The sequence below is a fragment of the Solanum lycopersicum genome, chromosome 9 (assembly GCF_036512215.1).
Source record: "Solanum lycopersicum chromosome 9, SLM_r2.1".
Classification (NCBI taxonomy): Eukaryota; Viridiplantae; Streptophyta; class Magnoliopsida; order Solanales; family Solanaceae; genus Solanum; species Solanum lycopersicum.
Genome location: NC_090808.1, coordinates 28,231,006 through 28,252,117, shown reverse-complemented (window position 1 = coordinate 28,252,117; position 21,112 = coordinate 28,231,006).

The following is a 21,112-nucleotide window of genomic DNA, read 5'->3' as shown; positions in this document are numbered from 1 at the left end:
AATGGATCAAATGAGAACTGATCTTCGGTTGGTGTTGAAACACGTCATTAGGATGCAGAAAAGGTAAATGCGGTGCACTACTTGTCTAAACCACAACCGTCGACTAATTAGTATCACTATTATGAGGAATCTTATGCGGTAAATGATCAAAAAGAGAGGTTTCTGACAAAACATCCAAGGCTCCATTAAGGACAATTGGCGCCAAGGTAAAGGAAATCAAGGTCATAACTATGGTAATTACAACCAATAGGGTCATTATGTTCGAGATGGGAATTACAAAAGTGACAACAACTTCAACCGGGGTAACTATGGTAACAGAAATAATTGGACTGGGACCTATGTTCCACCTCAAAATCATGAAATTGGTCCTAGAAATGGTGCAGGTATAATGACGTGAGTTGAGGATATGTTGCAAAAGATAATGTGAAGGTTTAATACGACTGACGAGCAAACTAAGAATTTGAGGAGTGACTTAGCGAGTATTGGGCAAGAAGTTGATGACCATGCAATCTCGATTAAGCATCTTGAGTTGCAAATGGCCAATCTGTCTTCGACTGTGAACCGATGCCAACAAGGAACTCTTCCTAACAGTACTCTCCGAAATCCATATATTGATGGACATTGTATGGCAGTCACAACTCGAGATGGTAAGCAAACCATTGACCCACTGATGCCATCACGTGTAGAAAATGTGATAAGAGGCGATGATGAGGTAGTGGAGGTTAGTGGTGAGTTAGAGAAAAAATGGGAAAAAAAGATGAGGTACCCCAAAAGGTAATACCCATGTCTACACCACCTCCATTCCTATAGAGGTTAGTGAGAAAGACCGAGGATGGTAAATACCAGCATTCTATCACTATTCTCAAAAAGCTTTCCATCAACGTACCTTTGATAGTAGATCTTGAACAAATGCCTGGTTATGCCAATTTCATGAACGATATGGTCACTAAGAAAAGATCGGTCAGTTTTGAGGGTGATGATAAAATACAACATTCTAATGCTATTGCTACAAGGTCTCTAGTGAAAAAGAAAGAAGATTTGGGTGCCTTCACTATTTTATGTACAATCAGGTTATTACACTTTGCAAAAGCACTATGTGATCTGGGGCAAACATAAATCTCATGCCTCTCTCTATTTACTAGAAGTTGGGTTTGGGTGACCCAAAGCCTACTACGATGTCGCTTTGATGGCCGATCAAACAGTGAAGAGGCCTATTGAGATACTCCACGATGTGTTAGTAAAGGTGAAGTCATTCATATATCCGGCCAATTTTGTGATTCTAGATTTTGAGGTTGATTTTGAGGTACCTATTATTCTTTGGAGGTTATTTCTTGATACAGGTAAGTCCATGAGGCATAGTGGTGAGATTCAATCAGTATCTCACATATCTTACAGGGTTGAAAAGTCATGTGAGCTATAAATAGAAGAGAATTTAGGTGTAGAAGCACTATTAGAAGTGATCATGAATTTTGATAGTGATTACAGTGAAGAGTTTGGGTTATTGGTCACAACATTTGATCGAAGAGATGTTCGGCTTAAACCAAAGAAGTCAGAGTTAGATAAAAAGCATCGCGAAACATCTATTGAAGAGGCACTAAAATAAGAGATTAAGGCTCTACCACCTCATCTGAGGTATGGATTCTTAGGAAGAGATTACACTTTCCCAATAATTATTGAATCAGATTTGAATGTGCATCAAGTTGAAAGTTTGGTGGGGGTGTTAAAAAGGTTCAAATAAGCTATTGAGTGGACTATTGTAAATATTATTGGGAATCCCTCCCGAGATTTGTTCACAAAAAATCCAACTCATGCCCGACTATAATCCAAGTACTAAGCACCAGAGACATTTAAATGAACCTATGCAAGAGGTGGGGAAGAAGGAAATCATTAAGTGATTTGATGCTGGAGTGAATTATCCAATCACCGATAGAAGTTGGGTATGTCCTATTAAGTGTGTACCTAAGAAAGGGGGAATAACTGTGGTCACAAGTGAGAAAAATGAGTTTGTTCCGATGAGGCCGTTGACTGGATTGAAGGTATGTATTTATTACAAGAAAATAAATGCATGTACCGAGAAGGGCCATTTTCCTATGCCTTTCATGGATCAAATGTTGGATAGTCATGCAGGAAAAGGGAGGTACGATTTTCTTAATGGATATTTAGGTATCATATTTCTATTGCGTAGCAAGTTCAACAGAAAACCACCTTTACATGTCCTTACGGGACCTTCACGTTAAATAGAATGTCGTTTGGTTTATGTTATGAACCAGCCGCATATCTGAGATGTATGATGTCAATATTCTCTGATATGGTGGAGGAACTATTGAGGTGTTTATGGATGATTTTTTCAGTGGTTGGTGACTCTTTTAAGAGGTGTTTGAGTCATTTGTCCAAGGTTATTAAGAGGTGCGAAGATTTCAACCTTCTGCTATATTGGGAAAAATGTCACTTCATGGAAAAAAAAGGTATTGTATTGGGTCATAGCATTTCAGATAAGGGTATAGAGGTTAATCAAGCTAAAATTGAGGTAATAGAGTGACTTCCTCAACCTATCTATGTAAAAGGTGTGAAAAGTTTTCTTGGGCATGCAGGCTTTTACCGGAGGTTCGTCAAGGATATTTAAAAGATTGCACATTCTTTGTGCAAGTTGCTTGAGAAAGATTGTAAGTTTCATTTTTATGAATCTTGTCTTAAGGAATTTGGTGAGTTGCAGGAAAAGTTGGTGCCTGCACCTATCATCATTTTTCCGAAATGGAGCAAGCCTTTTGAGGTGATATGTGATGCGAGTGGGGTTGATCTTTGTGTTATATTAGGAAAAAAAGGTAAAAAGTCTTCATCCCATTTACTATGATAGTAAATCCCTTAATGAAGCCCAAAAAAACTACACCCTGAATGAAAAAAAGCTCCTTGCAGTAGTATTTACTTTCGCGAAATTTCCCTCCTATTTGCTAGGAACGAGGGATATAGTGCATACTGATCAATCTGCTTTGAGATATTTGATGGAAAAAAAGAATGTGAAACTTAGGTCAATTCGCTGGGTAGTAATGTTGCAAGAATTTTACTTTGAGGTGAAAGATAGAAAAGGGGCCAAAAATAAAGGTGTTGATCACTTGTCTCAATTAGAAGATGAAGCAATGAGGGAGTTAGGTGAAAAGGCTGAAATTGATGCTACGTTCCCAGCCATATATTGGCTGCCTCCCAAGAATTGATACCATGGTTCGTAGATTTTGCAAATTATCTAGCTACTGATATCGTCCTACCAGACTTTTCCTTTAATCAAAGAAAAAAGTTCATGCATGATGTGGAAAAGTTCTTTTGGGATGAGCCATATTATATTGCAGTTGTGCCGATTGCATTATTCGGCGTTGTGTGATAGAAGTTAATATGTTGAGTCATTTGGAGGTATGCCATTTTTCACCTGTAAGTGGGCATATAGTGGTATTCGGACTGCTCAGAAGATCTTTCCATGTTGCTAATATTGGACAACAATCCACAAAGATGCATGAGTTTGCCAAGGTATGTTATAGCTGCCAAAGAGATGGTGGCATTTTGAGAAAGCAAGATATCCCTTTAAATCCCATTCTTGTGATTAAATTTCTTTATGTGTGGGACATTGACTTTATGGGACCTTTTGTGAGTTCTCATGGGATGAAGTACATTCTTGTGGTAATCGTGTGTGTCTAAATGGGTAGAAGCTATCACACTTGTGAATAATGAAGGGAATAGTGTAACGGCGTTCTTGAAAAAACCATATTTTCTAGATTTGGCACCCTAAGGTCTATTATCAGCGATGGGGGATCCTACTTTTGTAACAAGTTGTTTAAGGTATTATTTGAAAAGTATGGGGTTCGTCATAATGTGCCCACTCCTTACGATCCTCAAACTAGTGGGCAAGTTGAGTTGTCAAACAGGGAGATTAAGAAAATTTTGGCAAAAACGGTGAATGCTAGTAAAAGGGATTCATAAAGGAGGCTTGATTATGCTCTTTGGGCCTACCGGACAGCATACGATATTCCCATAGGTATATCCTCAAAAAAAATTTGTATATGGGAACGCTTGTCATATACAGGTTGAATTAGAGAATAAGGCCATTTGGAAATGAAAAAATTTAAAATGGATTGTAATGAGGCTTCGGATCAGAGGTTAAACGGGTTAAATGAGCTTGATAAATTTCTTTTCAAGGCATATGAAAGTTCAGTCCTCTACAAATAAAAGATGACGAAGTACCATGACCAAAATATTGAGAAGCGCAATTTCTTGTTAGGGGATTGGTGCTTTTGTTCAATTCTAGGTTGCGTTTGTTTCCTGGAAAAATCAAGTCCAAATTGAGTGTTCTCTATTTAATCACACAACTAGTCCCTCATGGTGCGGAGTTGGAGAAGAAGGAGGGTGTAAGGTTTAAAGTGAACGGGCAGCGAATCAAAATCTATCTAATGAATCCTGAATCAACAAAAGAATTGATCGAGGCATGCCATCTTTATGAAGATTGAGTAATAAAGAGTCTTCCGTCGTGCCACGATATTCAATCAAGCGTCGATTGGGAGGCAACCCAATATGTATCCTCTTGCTAACTATAGTTTTTAATGATTTTCTAGGCATAGTTGCATTATTTTTTCTTTTATTACTTATATATTGTTTGAATGTTCCTTTATTTTTCATTAGAAATGTTGTCTAGAGCGTAGAGTAGGGTCCGTTTCCAAAAAGTTTCCAGAAAATACAAAAAGATTAGCTTAATCGGTGTTAAATATGCAGGGACCAAATAACCAGAAATCTGCAGAAAATTGGACTGTTGCACCCATCGACGGACCATCGATAGGATCCATCGTGCCCAGGTATGTTTTTAAAATTTTTCAAATTTAGGTCACCTCTTAAAATATCCCCCATAAACCGTTTTCCTCCCTATTTCCTCTCATTTCCCCCCATTTCCTGACCCATTCCCTCCCATTCCATCATCAAATTTGCCCACTTCCCCCACGTCCAGAAAATCAATTTTCTCCCAAAATCTCCCATTTTCTTACGTTCCTTTGGTGGTCAGTTGTCGTGGTTGTTGTTGTTGTTGTTCAACTACTAGTGTGCATACTCTTTCTCCTCTACTATAGTTGACAGGCATTTTTTCGGAGCTGCAAGATTAAATTTTGTTAATATTCCTGATCACCGTGATGTGTAACTTTTTGGGTACTCAATTTTTGACCATTTTGCATGCTAAAATGTACATACAAAAGTCCTAAGTCCCTTAGAACACTGAAATAGAAAGGGATGGGGTTTATTGTTTAAAAAATAGTCTGTATTTGCATTATTGTCTTCCTGACCTAGAGTTTGATAGGATGTCTAAAATGCATGTTAAAACCAGGAGAATTCATTCCCTACGAATGATGGGAAAATGGGTAAATGTTTAGTAAACTTCGTCTTCTAACAATACATCACATAAGTATGATAATGTACCAAATTGGCTTCTAAATGGTGTTACCAAAAGGTCAGTACGAGCCCCCATCGACGGACCATCGGTCCCATGATAGTCTGTCAATGGGGTCCGTCAACCCCAACTTCCCTAGGTTACCCTAAGTATTCATCGACGGACCCTTATGATGGACCGTCGTCCCTTCGCCACCCGTCTTGCACAATTGTCGATGTTGCCATAATCTTTGCTTCTATTTTTTTATAAAATTAATCTAAGTGTAACGGACCCTTATAACGGACTGTCATCCCTTTGATGGTTCGTCCTGCACAACAGTCGACTGTGTTAGAACCTTTATTTCTGATGTTTTTATAATATCTTCTAAGTGTCCCGCGACGGATCCTCATGACTGACAATCATTCTTTTGACATTCTATTCTACACAACCTTCGACAATGTTAGAACCTTTATTTATAATGTTTTAAAAATTGTTTATAAGTGTCCCTTGATGCACCCCCATGACGGACCCTCGTGTTTTCAACGGATCATCGATGAATCTGTCCTGCACTCTGTAATTCGCCATTGTCATTCCTTTTCTATGTTTCGCTGCTTCCACTAGTACTAACTACTTCTTCCTACAGGTACAAATTGCACCTAAACACGACCATGTCTACTCACGAGGGTGTTCAAAGTTAGTCACCTCGTCGAAATGTCTTATCATAGGATCAGATGATGAGCGTGAAATAGAGTACGTGCGACTAGGCACCTGTACTCCTACCCATGCTGCTCACCTAACTAGAACCACGCCCACAAAGGTGACGCCCAGCGTAGTCACTGCCTCCCAATTTGACGATGAACGCATAGTGACCGACAAACCTTCTGGGTCAGCTTCACCATCTGTGGAGGCATGCGGTTCTAAGGAAGCTTCCGACCTATGGAGGCTTCTGAATCAGAGAAAGCTTCTACTTCTGCCTCGTCTGATGAGGCTGCTAGTGCTGACTCTAATCCAGCACCCCAGACTGGCGTCCTCGCTCTAGTTGCTCATCCTCCCAACTGGTGGTGAATCGAGGGGCAGTACCGAATCTACACTGATGCAAAGATTCCCAGCGACAAAGGGATCATAACCCAGACACACTGACACTTGAGCAGCGGGTTATCATGGGGAGTCTTCTCACCATGCCAGTCATTCATGAGTTATTCACCCAACATCGAATGGAGTGTAAGGCTCGAGATGTAGGCCGCTATTGCGAGGAGATGGTCCAAGAGTTCTACACCTTCTATGTGGCGACTCTCCGATCTCTGCTGGAAAGGCGGGCAGCCCTCGCCAAGCATACCCTATTGGAGTACATTCGATTCCGCGGCAAGCTGGTGGAAATTTCCTAGAAGGACATCCAGATATTTCTCTATGGCGCAGATGTTGATTCCACTGGGACTCCTCTCCCCACCGTGTTTGACTATCAATGGAAATTAAAAAAAGATGGCCCTCTCCAGCCTGAGCAAGAGGTGAGAGAGACCATCAAGCACTGGAATTCACGGTACTTGTCAATAGATGATGAGGCTGGTGATAGTGAGAGAGGTCCCAAGGGGAGTATCAAGAAGGACAACCTAACCTTCAAAACAAAGATCCTATGGCAATAGGTTTGACACTGCCTTTCCCTTACAGCTGCTGATTATATTTTCAACTGGTATCGTGTAGTGCTGATGGCTTCCATTATTGGTGGGGTTTGAGGTGGACTTCACATTGCTATTATAGGCGGTGATGCAGGAGAGGTACTTTAAGGACAATACTACTTACCCATTCTCGTGCATGGTTTTTGCATTGTGTAGGTTTGCAGGAGCACGCGTGTGGCACATTGATGCGATCAAGACCCCACCTGGCCAGGTTGATAACGGTATCATCCGGGATGAGGCAAATGAGTTAGATCCCCAAAGAGGGCCCCGTATAGATTTTCATTCGCTAGGTGAGAACCTGGCAGCCACTATAGAGTAGGCCAAAGGGGATAATCCGGCTACATATGAGCCTACCGATACCACTCTTATCGAGTTTATATTAGGTGGTAGCACCGCTCTGAGATCCTCCTGCTCTATCCCAGCTTCTACACTTGTTCGGCTTGCTAGGGTCCAAAAATTAAGCGCCCAAATGGCCACACTTCTGCATCACATCCAGCCTTAGAATCATAGGTCCACTTCTAAGGTTGAAGAGCGTATAGAGAGGAAGATGGCTCAGCACATTGAGCAGAAGATCATGGAGGTCCACCGGCATTTGGATGCATTTGAGCTGCAGTTTCTCGCTCGACCAGCCCCTACAGTGGATGTGATGACTCTCCATGCTACTGTGAAGATTCTTATAGACCACTTGGACACTATACTTGTGGCTCAGGTGCTAGAGTCTTAGGCCCCTTTTGTAGAGCTTGTTGAGGACACAATTATAGCTGCCCTGTTCGCCACTAGTGATGTGCCACCACCTCCACCACTAGAGTGTGATAAGAGGCCTCGGACTAGAGATGAGGTTGAGTCCTAGGCTCGGAATAAGGAGCGCCATCAGTTGGAGGTTGTGAGGAGAGCCTCGCTGATTGATGAGCAGACGCGCCAGTTGAGGACACTACTTATTGTATCCCTACCTAAGAGGGAGAAGGTTCTGGGAAACCGGACACACCAACTTATTGATCATTGGCGCTTTGCGCCTTTGGTTTGTTTCACCTAATACTCTGTCTTATATAATTTTATGCATTGGGGACAATTGCATGTTTTTTGTTGGGGGTGGGTTAAATGGAAAGTAAGTTCTAGGGTGAATTCTAAGTATCCTAGTTCACGATCATCTCTTGGGGTTTTCTTGCCTGTGTTCTTTTTCCCCAAGAGACTAGTTACTTTATTGTTTAACCGGCATGTTCGTATTTTTTGTACACACTATAGAAATATAATCAGAAGCATTATGGCTAAACAAAATGATATCCTGATTTAAAGAAAATGTTGCATGACACGGCATAGTAATGATAAACGTTTGGCTCTATGTATGACATACTGAAACACCACAGCATAACCCTATATCTAAAACAAGAACTAGGAGTCTAATAATTTGTAGAGCAATGAGATGTGAAGTGACTGTGAGAAAAAATTGAATAGTTCACCATTGGTATTGAGCTAGAACTTTCCTAGTTAGGCCTGCTAAAAGGAAGTTGTGATAAACAATTAGGAAGGGATCATAGGCCCTTGTTCAAGATAGCTAAACTTTACATTACATCACAGAAAACTGAATGAAATTAATCCCTTATTGACCCAAATGGTTTGATCTTAACATAGACCTTTCTTTACACCCCAATTGATCTTTTTTAGGAACAATGTTTTGGCCCTGGTCCCTCCTTGGACATATGAGCCTCTGCTTATGCCAAAAGCACAACTTTAGGGTACGTAATGCAGAAAATGACCTTGTCGTGGCCCTGACCCAACCTTGGTTATTGTGTTCCTTGACTCATAGAAAAGCCATGAGTTGATGGTGGCTATTATATAGAATGCTCTAGAAAGTGGGGTTAAAAGAATAAACATAGAGAATGAACAAAAGAAAAGTTACTCAAGAAAAGTTTAAAGAAAATAACAAAAATTGAAAATATGATAATTTGAAAATCGAAGTAAGAAAAAAGATGAGTCACTTACACAAAAGGAGAGAGAAGGGAAAATAACAAGCTAAAAGAATAAAAGAAAATTAAAAAATAGGGTGGAATAAAATGATGAAAAGGTAGGACTCTTAGTCGTTATGTGAAGGAGAGAAATAAGTCACTCAAATACATAAAAATGTACCCTACCTGATCCTGAGCCTAAGTTACAAGCTAAGAAAGTCCTATCGTGATCCTAAGAGTCTATTATGGTGAACTTGAAGTACTGAAAATAAGGGCAAGCCTATGACAATAAGTATAAATAAGGTGTGAAGTTGTTCTGAGAGTGAGTGTTGAAAAATAATCCTTATAATAAAAATGAAATCATTTAGAGAAAAATGAGGATGCTTTTTTGAAGTGACGACACTAGATAGAATGCCGAAAAATTTGTACCTTAGTGAGAGATCAAAGAGAATAGTGGTCAGTGTGTGGTGAGTCTATGACATGGTCTAATCTGCATAAGTGAGCCTAATAATGATAGCATGCATAAACATAATGAAAATAATCGGGATTGATAGCCAGATGATTGCAAAATCTAAAATAAGGATACAATTGTAGAAAGATTTCGTGGTGAGTTATTGTGTGTCACTTGAAGACAAACAACGAATTTAAGTTGACGGTGCGTCACTTTCGTTTCGTGTGTGTCTAAAGCCTATTTGTATTAGTTTAAATTTATTTTTCTCTTTGTTTACAGAAAATTTGTTCAAAATAAAGAAGTGTAAGAATTGTGCCGAAACTTCAGAAGTGACTACCTACGGAGCCATCAACGATCCGTAGGTGGCCACCATCGTCTGAAGGAAATGTTTTTGAAGGAAGATAGGAGAATTCTGAGTAAGTGTGGGGCTACGGAGGCTCTCGACGAACCTTCACCTCCACCACGGACCGTCCTACATATCCATCATCGTTAACAGAAAGTAGCTCCATTACCCGACTTGAAAAGATTGTAATAATGGAGAAACGGAAGACATCGACGAACCATCATTTTCTCAACGGACCGTCATCCTTATCCGTCAATGATATTATTGAGTTGGAGAAGAAAGCAGCTGAAAAAGAAGCTAAGTGTAGAACGGTGGGGCCTTGATTGTCCATCGTGGCCTCGGTAGTCCTTCGGTCTGATCATCGACTCAGACACGTTTTTTGGGCAGATTTTCCTTAAACTAATTTTCCTTTTTTTTTAGGACTCTATTATTATAAATACTTGTAAAAACCTCATTTTTGAGGTTAGACTCTTGGATATTTTTCAGATTTTATTGTTGTAGTTGTGAACTTGTGATTTTTGGAAATTACTCTATTTTTCTGGAAATCGTTTATTTCAAGCTTATTGATTCATTCAAGTAATTTTATGGGTTTCCATGAATCTCATCACAGTAAGTGCATAAATTCTTATCAAACTCATATGAATTGCATGATTATTAACATGGGTAACTAAATCCATAGCTAGGGTGGTGGGAACCATGGGTAATTAACAAGGTAAAAGCTAGCTAAAATAATAACCCTAGAGTAGTATCTTGCATGTTCTAATAATTATTTCATTTAGAAGTCTTCTTAACGAGTGTACGCGTATTTGCCTTTCTTCTTTCTGGACAAAGGACATATATAATAATAAAAGAATTATCAACATAGATTTAGTATACACTATGTAATAGTCAAGTGTTGATTGGTTCGATGTAACAACTAAGGTATACATAGATTATAATGCTTAATATGAGATAAAGGTAAGGTTTAATAAAGCATACACATGTAGCCGGAGCAAGGTGTGGAGTGAAATTCCCTAGTTGCCAGACCAAGGAATTAGGGATACATAACTTACAACTTTTCATGCAAGATACTAGGCAAGGATTGTTATTGATAGAATAACCGCGTTATGAACCTACGGGAACACTTAAGCCCTACTTACTCTCATCACTTGATAAAAATCAAATAGTTAAACCTGTCACTTTTTTATTTAGAAATAGCGAATTACATTTAATGCTTAAAAAACCCTTCATTGTTACTTCCTCCACTCTCTTTACGGCTTTCCTTCTCGTAGTCATCGCCTATAACTACAATAAATGGGGTATAATAAAATGAAACAAAGATTTATCACTCTAAAGGCATAATTTCAAAGATTACCAAAGAAACAAACCTAAGCATCACATAGCCTCTAATTCTAATTCGGAGAGGACTTGGAATAGCTCTTAGCATTCATCATAATATATCTTAGGTAAAAAATGCGCAAAATTAAAAACATTTACATAATGAGGCATAAATAGACCTGTCACATAACATATATGAAGTTTACATAGAAACCTCGCATATAAAACTTACATAGGCTTGTCATTTCGGCAACATAACCAATACATAAGATTTAGTCTTATAACATTCTCTCACATTAAACCATGTAAAGAGCACCACAACATTGGAAATAGCCCTTACATCATCATAATATGCCACATATAGGCTTACAACAATAGTCTCATGAATTAGACATGAAACAATTGTCTTTAGATATAACCAATACAAAAAATATTGAAATGTGGCATCATTCTCGAAATATTGAGGATCTAGGAAAAAATTGGGGAGAAGTCCAAGTCTTCTTGCGAAGTGACCTTGACTACTTCAATGGCCTGAACCTATATTGTTTAGGCAAAGGGATAAAATATGGGTTAGTACAACAATACATAATAAGTATGGAAACCTCTGCAACTAAAATCATTGAAATCATGCTTAAAAGGACATTTAGATCAAAACCATGCTAAGTCGCTTTCAAAAGCCATTATGCACATATAATAGCATGTACAAGTCAATAATCAAAACATCACATTAGACAAGTTCATATCAGCACAAGACCAACATTAGTACAATGTCATATTAGCATGAATAACATCTTATTAGATCTAATATACATAACAACTCTAACATAATGTCACCAAAAAATTCATGTACTTGTGTTCATAACATCAAAACATATAAGACCCTTACAAGAATTTCCTAAGCCTACAAGTGCAATAATAAAGTGAAGCCCTATAACCTAACATAATAATGTAAACTAAACAAAGGACCATAAACAATGTCGACATTTCATATATATTCATATCATGCATTTTCATCATCATGTACATCAACTTAAACCATCATCATGTTCATTACATATAGTCAATATTATGTAAGGTCAACATCATATAAACTTAAAAATTTCTTTTCATTCATTACTGAATAAGAACAACCTCCTAGGACTTCCCTGAATGTCAACTTCTGCTGTCTATCACTAGAGACTCATACCCCTAACTACATGAAGTAGAACCCCTTAAGTCACCCTATTTAGTCAAAATCATGAACATAACATTCTAGGTGGATCCACTAGCTAGTATTCCTATGCGGGAAACATATTTAAGGAGAAGATATGTATTTAACACTCTATATGCCCATTAGTATTGGATTCCTCATCTCATGAGAAACCATAGTGTGAAACTAAATCCAAACATTTGTAGGGAACATCTCTCATATCTAGTTCTCTCGGTACTTAGCTTAAGTCCCTTTTTGAAATGTCTTTAATCCTTTCTTAATAATTATATCTTTATATAGGTCCTAGAATACTAACCCCTTGTGTATCATGTCATTAGCTCATTAGGTATCACATTATAATTTCCTTTCAATACAACCCTTCTTTTGTGGTCATATCATAGTAAGGCACACAAGTTATTCATATTAAACCATATATCTTCATACACTTAACATTATCTTAAAATTCAACATATTCAAGACATTTCATCTCATCATCATATATTCATCTTCTTAATGTGATAACATATAATACTTCAATTGAATACCATTATGATGAATAATCCATCAATATTAAAGTAAATACATCATGATCATAAGGTCTTACAACATAGCCTTTATAATCATCTTTCAAGATCTTACTATCAATACGTCAAACTCCATCCACCAATTAATTTAATAACATCATATAATAGTAATATATACAAGAATTAAGTCAATTGTATTATCACTTATCAATTCTACTTGAACTCATAACCTAGGGTTAGGAAAGAAGGGTTTAATCATAATTTTTCTACTGAATGGGTACAAAAATTAACCAATAATAAATTATAATCTATCAATAATAATCAAAGGAAACCAACATCAAATCAATTTGAAAAATCATTCAATAAATTGGAAGAAACCCCAACTTTTAGATATTATTAAAAACCAATTTTGAAGAGCCTCTCTGGGAAAGAGATACTAAGAGTGAATAGCTTTCATACCTTAAGATTCCTTTATGTTTGATGGATAAAAGATGAAGTCCTGAAGCCCTAGTGATCCTTGAAGCTTTGTCTTCAATTAATTCTTTGACTATAGAGTGAAAGAAAATAGAAGTTGGAAAGAATTTGGTTTGGAAAATATGGGGTATTAAGTTAGTTTAATGAGGCTCTTTATATTGTCCCCCAACTAACTTAATTAACAAATAGTTAAGCTTAAATTAATTAATTAACCAACTAACTAATTAACCACACTTAATTTAAATAAGGCAATTTAACCCGTCTACAGTCCATAGACCAATCGACGGCCCTATACTAGAACTCCATTGTTCGATACATAGACTGCACTTTTGAGACATTTTTGAAAATTTTGTATGTATTGACCTACAACACCATATATCACATCGGGATTACCCCTAGATGTAACCGGTGTCATCTCCGCTTTGAGGACTAAGACTACCCTCTTATCTTACATCATTACATCATAGGTAAAAATTAGCAAAATTTAAAACTTATTACTACTTCTACATTGAGGTTTACATAGACCTATACATACACGTGATAGATGTATACATAGAACCTTCATATAGGAGAATTACTTAGTATTCTACTTTATTACACATAAATATATAAAACATAACAGAGTATGAAATTGTCGTCTCATCTCATAACCATCTAATAAAAGTATATCAAATTGGCCTAGCCCATACATCAATACAATAAGAACACATATAGGTTATATAATGTTTAGTATCCAAATGAAAAGGAAATAAGATAATATTCTTAAAGACTAAAGCAACATCATAGGCTTGATAGTGGCATTGCCCTCGGAAAGTGAGGATCTAAACGACTCTGATAATTAAGAACTCCAAATCTTGTTCAACGTTATCTCCAAATGTCCTTAAACAACCGGAACCTAAAATGTTGGGGCAAAGGAAGAAATGGTGTTAATACATAACCTGTACTAAGTATGAGAACATATGCACATATAATATCAAATCATGCTTAAGAGGGACATTTCATTGAATATGCAATTTACTTTGAAATCCATTATCCACATTCAACAGGACCATAACAATCAATTAGACATATTCATTAAGTCCGAAGCATTTATATCACAAGAAAAACAATACTAATGTAGTCAAGTAAACATGCATATCATATGGTTTAATACATAATCAAGTAACTGTATCATCAAGTCATAATAACCACAAGCATGAATAAGAGTTCATTATAATATAACCGAAGCAACATAATTACCCATTAACCCCTATCAAATCAAAAAGAGCAATGACCAAGAAAAGCCCCTTAACCGTACTCAATCAAGTAACCCAACAAGAATCATAACAAACATCAAACTTTACAAAGCATAGAATTTAAGAGTACATATCATCATCATTTAACAATATAGACCAATACATATTCATGAGAAGAACTAATCAACATATAGTATCAACAATGTGCAAGTTCATCATATACAAAGCATTTATCATTATAAGCATATTCATACATAATAATATACTCGTAACACTCCCTTCAAGACTAACTAGTGTAATGTTTAGGAGAGTCTGATACCCCTATCTAGACTAAGCTAAACCCCTTAGATAATCTTAGTTAGAGTTCATTACATTAATTAATTTTAAATTTTGGAAACATCTTGGCTTAACTGACATATACAACATAGGCTAATGTGGAATCCGGTGTCATGAAACACTATACCGAAAGAAGGCGGACTACTTGCAAAGGTAGTACAAAATCATGAGTATAGCAACTACGTGGATCCACTAGCTAGAAATCCTATGTGGGTGACATAGTTCAAGAAATAGGAGATACAGTAGGGACCCTCTTTATGTAAATTCATTATAGTCTCCAATCTCAAGAGTACATTAGTGATCCTACTTTCCCTATCAAGGAAGGGACACTCCTCACTCTAGTTCACTTTGTGCTAAGCTAGAGTCCCTATTGAAACATCATTAATGCCCTTATTAATCATAATATCCTAATATAGGTTATAGGGTTTAACCATTGCATAAACATCATCATCATAGCTCAATAAGAATTGCATGTGTATTGTCCTTTCATTACAATTAATATAGGTTACGTTAGCATGTTAACATTTTTATATCATGATAAGGCACATTGGTAACTTCAAGGACCCTCCATTAGGGATATCCCTAACCTTGTGCCCGCATTTTCCCCGGATAAAACAATTATCCGTCCCCTTAAGAGAATTATCATTGTGCTTCTTGCCACACTTTCCACAAGTTCGCTTTTTGGTTGTTAAATTAGTACCCTTTCCCTTTGTACGAATAGGGTTATACACCCTATCATACCTAGCCTAAGGAAACTTGGAAGGAACTTGATTACAAGCCCTCTTCTTTAACCTATGCTTGTCTTGTATCTCAAGTATTCCCTTTGAAGAACCACCATCGAGAAATCTTGTAATCTTTGCGTCTTTACTCTTCCTCTTATCCCTTGCCTCTTCTACATGTTGGGAATGAACCATAAGATGACAAATGTTTTTCTTGTCATATAGCATAGCCGAATGACACTCCTCTTGTAAATCATCTGACACCCCTATTATAAAACGACTCATTTCATCTCTAGGATCGGAAACCAAAGAAGGAACTTATTTTGAAAATAAAGTGAATTTCAAGAAGTATTAATGAACACTCATACCTCTTTGGCGAAGGTTGATGAACTCCACCATTTTAGCTTCCCTCTTCTCCCTATGAAAGAATCAATCAAAAAAAGTCTTTTTGAAACTTTCACAAGTCACTGGTCAACCACATAAAGGCATGTTGTCCCTTCATTATACGTATCATGCTTAAGCCACATCCTTGAGTCAATAGGTTGCTATCTTGGCCTTCTGAGTAGTAGACAACCCCATAGAATAGAGGATCTAGTAAATGTCATCGAGGAAATTTTTGGGGTCTTCTTCAACCTTGGAACCATAGAAATTAGGAGTGTTCATCCTATTGAAATCCATTGGATGGGTGGACATGGTAGTAACTTGTTGATGAGCTCAGGGTATAACCTCTCGATTAGCTTGGGACGTCATGGCTTTGGCTTGAGTAGTGGCGGATTTTCCTTAGGTAGTAATGTCTTGGGACATTTGAAAGAGAGCAGACATTATCTTCTCATCCGTCAAAGGAGAAGGATTCAATATGACTTGGTCATCATTCTCATCTTCCTCAAGAGGAGGAATTTGATCACCATGGGAAGGAACTCCCGCATTGCCAATCTCATCTTCATGTCTCCGTTCTGCATAACTTTGAATATTTATTGTGTATTATCACAATAAGAGGATTAGATGCAAAAGCACATAGATTTAACACTCTAAAGGATATATATTAGACTTCCAAGAAAGTTAGAGTTTCCTAAGAACCTCATAGATTCCTTTTCATAGGTGTGGCATGCTTCACAATTATGCATACGATTCTACATAGATGTGGTTGAGAGAGGCATCGACTCAAAGATATTTAACCTCATACTCTGCTACAAAGTTTGTCACATCCTGGAATAGCCTCTAGACATAACCGGCGTCATCATCCTCTTTGAGGACTAAGACTATCCTCTTATCTGACATCATTACATTCATAGGTCAAATTTAGCAGAAAATTTTAAAAAAATTATTATATCTACTAGGAGGTGTACATAGACCTCACCTCTACATACACATAGAATATATATATATATATATATATATATATATATGTATGTATGTATGTATGTATGTATGTATTTATAGTTTACATAGACCCTTAGTATAGGAAGATTTCTTAGTTTCTACATTTATTGTACACGAGTATATAAAATATAACATAGTCATAATAGTCGTTTAATCTCATAACCATCTAATAAGTTTGTAACAACTTGGGCATAACCCATACATTTATGTAAGAATGCCTCACATGGCCTATGCAATGTTCCATACAAAATGAAGAAGAAAGAAACATAGATGTCTTAAACTCTCCAAGTTCATTAGATAGACAGTGGCGTCGCCCTTGGGAAGTGATGACCTACCCTACATTGACGATCAAGAGACCCAAGCCTTCTTCCAGTCGTCTTCAAAAGAACTTCAACGATAGGAACATAAAATGTCGGGGAAAAGGAAGAAATGGGTTAGTACACAACTTATACTTAGTATGATACCATATGCACATTTATTTTGAAATCATATTATGAAAAGAGGCATTTCAAAAGATATGCAATTTACTTTTAAAACAGTTAAGAATTTTCAACAAGACCATACCAACCAATAGTGCAAGTTAATTAGGTCATAGGCATGTATATCACAAGAAAACAACATTAAGTCTGGTCAACTTCACATGAATAGAAAATAGTTTATTACATAGCCAAGAGTCTCTATCATCAAGTCATCATAGTAACAAGCATGAATAAGAATACCTTTGCGCATGACTAAAGCAAGAAAAATTTCCCATGAACCCTTATAAAGTCAACAGGTTCAATGACCAAGCAAAATCACATAACCTTACTCAATCATGTAACCCAATAAGCATCATGACAAACATCTTAATTCACATATCATAATGTTTAAGAGTACATAATATCATACCTTATCAATATAGACCATCATATATTCATAATTTAGACCAATTGACATATAATATCAACAATGTGCAAGTTAATCATATACATGTCATATAGAATTATAAGCATTTTCATACATAAAAACATCCTCTTAAGACTCCCTTCAAAACTAACTAGTGAAATGTTTTAAGTAGAGCCCAATACTCCTACCTAGACTAAGCTAAGCCCCTTAGTTCATTTTAGTTAGATTTAAATATTTTAGTTTATTTTACCTTTTAAGAACATATTTCCCTAACCGACATAGACCACATGAGCTAATGTCGGATCCAGTATCATGGAACCCTAAATCGAAAGATGTTGGACTACTTACCAATGTAGTACCAAAACATGAACATAGAAACTATGTGGAGAAACCTTTTTATGCTAAATGCATTGTATTCTTCAATATAAATTGTACATTAGTGATCCTACCTTCGCTATGTGGGAAGGAACACTCCTTACTCTACTTCACTTTGTGCTATGCTAGAGTCCCTCTTTGAAATATCTTTACTGTTTTTATTAATCATCATAGCTTATTTTAGGTCATATGGTCTAACCCTTGTATATTCAGTATCATAGCTAAATAATATTTGCATGAGTATTATCTTTTCATTTCAATTCATATTGGTGAGGTTAGCACATTAATATTCTCATATCATGATAAGCCATATACGTAAATCATTCACCATCCTTATAACAATTACATCTTACCCCAACCTCACAATCATAATCAAGACAATTCAATTACACATCATACCATCCTATCAACCCTAATACAACGCATATTGTAATACAACATCATGACTTAATCACTATTAACTAGAATTTGAAGTAAAAGAGAGGGATCATAAGACTTACCAAGTCTCCTTCATAATTAATCCTTAAGGTCTTACAAATAACCCTCAATTAAACCCAATAGGGTATACATCATCATCAGTCAATAACCAACATGATACCAAGTCTAGGAGAATCACTACCTAACAATTCAATACTAGATCATAGCTTAAGATAAGGTACTTAGGTCAATTTACAATAAACTTCATAACATAGATCATCTTATTGAGAACTCGCTTGAAAGACTACAAATCAACCTACTTAATTAATTATTAGTGTAACAACATCATCTAGTATTAATTCAACCAATAACCAGGCCAATTGGACCAATACAATACATTTCATTTCGAGATCACAACCTAGGGTTAAGGGGAATATGTCATATTCTACAAACTAGATCAATTCATAATGATATAACATAATTGTTTTAAAATAAATATTAATATATCCATAATATGGAAAATAAATAATAAACAAATCGATTCATAGCATAATTTTCACGATTTGATGAAACACACTTGAAAAAACAATTTTCGGAAATCAATTTGATGGAACCCTTTGAGGAAAGAGTCATCAAACATGAATTAGATCCCATACCTTGCTGTTTTATGAAAGTTTATGGATTAAACTTGTTAATTGCATCGCTATAACCCTCTCATTGTTTTGTCCCCAATGGAGTCTTCACTAGAGAGAGAAAGAAGAGAGATGGAAGAAAGTTTTGTTTTATGTGTGGTGATTATTCTAATGGTGTTGGGGAATTTATATGGGATGTTAATTAACTTAATTAATCTTCCCTAATTCCCTTAATAAAAACGTAACCCCTAAATTAATTAATTAGGACTTAGTCAAAACGTGTAGAAAATTGGACCACTAACATACGAGACCCCGACCAACTGTCCATTTGTGAGTCGACGGTTCCTATCCCCTTCTGTTCTGCACATCGGTGGTTCGATTTAGAGACTGTGCAGAAGATGCCCCATCGATCCAAACAAGTTTTGTCGATGGCATTTTTATGGGTGCACACTACCAGGCAATGTTTGACTCAAACGTGCAAGGGAGTCATAACCGGACTTTTCCACCATGAATTCCCTTAACCACATGTAATGCACCCTTCCACCAATTTTCATCATTTTCTGACTTCTAAAATCTAGTCTAAAAGGGTAAGGCATGCTAGTACCTCATTAAACTAGTTTCCCGACGTCATGAACGTTCTTAGACGTTTCAATTTCTGTACTTCCTAAATGACTTTTATTCATTACAATGAACCTTAAAACAGTGTATAGACCTTATGTCACATATGTTAGGCTTTATAGCATGTCTTCAATTTTTGAAGTGTTACACAATGGACGCAAAAATATCCACAAACCTCTAATAATAACTTGCTAGACCCAAGAAACTCCTAAAGGCAGTTGGAGTCAATGATCTAGGACAAGTCTTGCCGCCTCGGTTTTCCTTGGATCAACCTCAACTATCTCACTAGAATATGACCAAGAAACGTGCCAGACGTCAACCAAAACTCACATTTACTATACTTTAAAAATAAATGGTTCTCCTTAAGCATATATAACACCACCCTAACATGGTTCATGTGATCACAATCATTTTTTGGTTATCCCAAGATTTTGTCAATGAAGACAATAATAAATGAATCTAGGTAACTATGAAGAACTCTATTCATGAGATCCATCAACGTCGTTGGGGCATTAGTGAGACCAAAGGTGATTATGAAGAACTCATAGAGACCATATCTAGTATGAAATGGAATTTTTTGTATATCCTCACCTCTCCACCTAAGTTGGTGATACCCCGACCTCAAGTCGATCTTATAAAACTAGCTTGCTTCTTTGAGATGCTCAAACAAGTCATCAATCCGATGGAGAGGATATTTATTCTTCATAGTGACTTTGTTATGTTGGCGGTATTCAATGCACATCCTAAGGGAACCATCTTTATTCTTCAAAAACAATACCAGAGAACCCGATGGAAAAATAAGAGGTCTAAAGAAGCCTTTTGTCTAGTAAATCTTTGAGTTGAGCCTTAAACTCCTTTAATTTGTACGGATCAATCCTATAAGGAGGAATTGAAATGGGATTTTTATCCGGTAAAAAGTAGATAACAAAATCAATTTCCCATACGGGAGGAATGCCGGAAAGATTATTAATAAATATTTTCGTAAATTCCCTCACTATGGGGACCGACTCTAATAGGAATAGTTTTGGAGTCTAAATCTTCAACTCTTACTATATGGTATAAACACTGTTTAGAGATCATTTTACAAGCATTCAGACAAGAGATGATATGACCTCAATGAAAAGAATTACCCCTCTTCCACTCTAAAATGGGCTCATTTGGAAAGATAAACTTCACCACCGTTGTTCTACTATCTATAAAGTCAAAGCA